General features: G+C 45.9%; 1 pseudogene; it reads right to left on the bottom strand.

Moving 5' to 3' along the window:
* Positions 1-2,278: 2,278 nt before the first annotated feature.
* Positions 2,279-3,101, bottom strand: LOC128717999 (uncharacterized; annotated as a pseudogene).
* Between the last annotated feature and the right edge of the window lie 913 nt (positions 3,102-4,014).

Raw genomic sequence — 4,014 nt, 5'->3', positions numbered from 1 at the left:
TTTGCCCATTACGGAAGCACGCTGGACAGCAGCGCTGTAACAGAGAAACGGGCAGGGTAAAGATACAGGGAGTGCATAAATCCAGCACAACATGGAGGAAAAAAAGGGTTAGAGGCTACTGTAACATCCCTTGCCTAACCGAGGACATCCCGTACGATTCCGTCTGCCCTTGTATGTGTGTGTGTAGGGTGTGCTTGGTGCGTGCAGTTCGACGGAGTCGCCCGGATGTTCATCGTGGACCTCGGGACGGACTAATGTAATCGGTGTACGATTCCGGAAGGCACCGGAAGAAATGTGTCAAATCGATGGAATTGCTTTTAGCGCCAAATGGAGAGGAAATTATGCCTTATGGATGGACATTCATGATGATGATGATGATGGGGTGTTGTAACGAAGAGAACCCTGGAACGCGTTTGTGCATTTTAATGCTGTCCAATTTGTTTCCCTTAAGCAAAGAAAATTCCATTCCACTTGAATGTAACAAAGAGCGAGCGAAAAAAAAAGGTTTCTATGAAATTTATTAACCGCGCGGCATTTCGGTTCGAGAAATTCGCGCACCTGGTTCGGGAGCATGGGAAAATTCTTAACACCCACCGTGCATGTGTGCGTGCACTCGGTGGAATGTTGTTCGTTTTGAGGTGGTTGGTAGCAGGCAGAGCAAACTGATTCCCTTTTCTCGCTAATGAACGTAACGTAAAGTTCTCTTAGCCCGCTGCTGGGATATAGTGAGCGGTGTCCTGCGACGCTATCAGTAGATTCTACAGACATACCCGTACGAACGACTCCCATCAGACGGTGGATCCAATTCCATTGCTTGCCTTTCGCACAGCTGTGATATGGTTGGTAAACGATAGCCTTCACCACGATGCAGCGATCCAGTACCACAGTACCGAAGGCACACGGAACGGCGAGCCCACCTGAAACGCTGGAAAACGCTTGCAGTGAAATAGATGCTCAAAGCACGTACTAAAATCGACCAGCCTGCGCGATGTCTAGGCTCTTGTGGTGGCTTTTTGCATAACCACCGAGTTGAGAGCCGTGCGGTTCAGTTTTCGCCGTGTTTGGGTTGTACGGTTGTGGCGTCGGGGCCACAAAAGAACACCGGCTTGGGGGTGGGTGACGGGGGTTGGGGTTTTTTTTTTGTGTTGAATACAAACATTGACTACACCTTCGAGAGCCATCGGTATCTGTGTGAGTAATGGAGTGGTTTGAGGTGCCTGGAAAGGCCGATTTGCCTGTCGTGGACGAGTATTTAACGAGACGCTTGTACGGCGTAGCACAAATATATATAGCGTATCAGATTTAGGCGATTTTTGGAGGAACTTTTAAGACTACTGCATAAAATGCATGATGTTGTAGAGCATGCATACAGCATCTTGAAAATTGCAGTACAAAGAAACTTCTCAACACTTGCCGATGTTCAATGTTTCGATTTCTCGCATTCGAAAACAAGCGATCGGTACGGGCTTAAACCCTGCATTGTAAAAGCTAACCCTGTCCCTGAAGGGAAACCCCAGCACGGCTACGACGAAAGGCGCCGTGCAGCGGCGAGGATGTAAATTGCTTTTAACCTACGGTGCTGCAGCGCCGTTTGCAGTTGCAATTCCAGCGTGTGCTCTTTTCCACAAGCTGCCGCTTACCACCGAACCGAAGAAAAAAAAAAGAGAGAAAGACAAGCGAACTGCGCGCTAGCGGACGACGGTATATTATGACGTCTAGAATGTGGTGTCGTGGATGTGCCCACGTTAGACGAATGGGGCAAATAGCAGATAAAGAATGCCGACCGTAGAACGATACGCGTAACGGAGAGTTTGGACGGTGGGAGGAACGCATGGTGGGAGTTGCCGTGGTGGTACACGGTCGGTTCTGTGCGATCGTGAACAGGCCCCGCTATCTGTTCGCTCGGTGTTGCCATTTTACCACCACGAACAAGATAAGGCACGCAACGCAAGGGCGAACTCCAACGGGTTCGCGAATTAGATGGTGTTCGATGCAAAAAAAAGGTTTTTCTCCAGTTTTTTTTTTCATTTTGCCCAGCGACAGTCAAACGAAGTGATAGCGGATGATGGACGAGGCGCGATGCTCACTCACTCATTCACTCACGGGGACGGTAAGTCTTCCCACCTGACAGAGCTTCCCCCAAAGTCCTTTGCGTAGCGGGTAAAATTAATTATTATAATTTTATTTACATGACGTTTTTAGCTTCTTTGTTACAGTTTTATAGCAGTGCGTATGACGATATTCTTGTGTTTATTGCATTTTTCTAGAACGGTGACGTTCATGCCCATGGACCAACTGCTTGCAGTGTGGCATCAATGATGCACTGATGTATTGCAGCCCTTCGAGCCATATTGTACAGTTCCGCAGCCACGTAGCGTCCGAACGCATCGAAGGAACTATTGTCGTTAATCCACGACGTTCTTCAAACAGCATGAAAAATCGAGATGTTCGGATTGATTCGGATGATGGTTTGGGCTTGTTGAACGTATATCCACCGTCTGCACAACGCGATCACCGTGTTGGGTCTGCTGGTAAAGTAAGTCAGTACCACCGATTGAAAGTTCTCCAAACGAAATAAAGTCTCCCTCGCTGAGAGCTTCTTGCTTAACGTACACACAAGCAGCTTGAGCTTGACCTCTCGAGAATTGTCCGAGTGTAGCTCCTCGTTCAAACTGACAGTCTGGTCTGGCCAGAAGCAACATCGAGTAAATGCTCGTTTTGCTCAATCTACAGCTTAAATAAATCACACGTAATTACCTTACCAGAACTTTTGGAGATTTGGCCTAAAAAAAATCATAGATTTATAGCTGAACCACGATTCGCAACGGAGCACTGCAAATAGTGCACAATAACAACAAAAGCTTGACGATGTTCATCTTGTCCGAAATGCATCAAATTCCTCTGATCCTCCGGAACATTGGCTTTCACGTGAGCATTTTTTGCTGACACTCACGCACTGGGAAACGCTATTTGGTCGCGATATCGCAACAAGCCGTTGCCTTGGCCGGTGTACGCCCCGAATCCCTGCAGCTTAACTGCCATAAGATGAGATGTTTGCAATACTCGAATATCAGTGCAAGTTTCACTACTCTAGTCCTCATGGTGTCGCATAATTTTCCCTTACCGGAAATGTAATCACATGAGTTTACAATGCGTCTAAAAATCACTAATTCGCAATGTTAAAGCACTTATCACAAAGCTAGTAAACACTAAAGTCGACCGTGCGCAACTATCAAATGTGATGCAGGAAGACACTCCCAATAATAAATGTGCACGCAATCGGACACACAGTCAAGTACGGTGAGTAGTATGTGTGAGTATGAAAAATTCGTTTTGGGAGCGAGCCTTCAACACGAACTTTTCCAAACGAGAGCCACGTTCGTGAGCGAACATGCAGAATGAAGTGCAATAAATTCCCGTCGATTTTTCAAAATTGATTCATCAGAGTGTCGTTTGAGGGATTATCAATGCTAATCGGAAGTGACAACTACAAAGGCGTTCTGATATATGAACTGCAAGTAAATTTAATTTGTCCTATAACTATATCGCACCGGAACTTTATCTATTGAAAATGTTTGGCTCACATCATTCTAGACATGTTTCCAATGATTGCAATTTTTAATGCATTTCAAAACTAAACGGGTATTTGAAAAGATAGATAACAACAAGCCGCAATAGAAGTAGAAATCGTCACCTAAATAATTAATCCCATTTCGTTCACATAGTTTCCTTCCCATGGACCGGTGGTAGTAGTATTACACCATTCGCCTTCTGCGCACATTTCTCTTTCCGCTTCTAACGCTACAGACATTACACGGTGAGTATATCTATTTTCATCTAAATTGAGTGCGTATTTGAGGCAATTTGCACCCCAACCAAGGGCCCTTCACGGTAGGAATTCCAGTGCCCTGCACCCTTGTTTCTTTCATAACTTCATCACTTCTCTTTATCGATCTTTGCTTTCCTTTTCTCGCACACTTTCTGGCGTCCCATGGGATCCACTAATCTTGATCT

This window comes from Anopheles marshallii, chromosome 2 (genome assembly GCF_943734725.1).
Source record: "Anopheles marshallii chromosome 2, idAnoMarsDA_429_01, whole genome shotgun sequence".
In the NCBI taxonomy this organism is placed as follows: Eukaryota; Metazoa; Arthropoda; class Insecta; order Diptera; family Culicidae; genus Anopheles; species Anopheles marshallii.
This window is presented reverse-complemented; position numbering and strand designations above follow the sequence as displayed.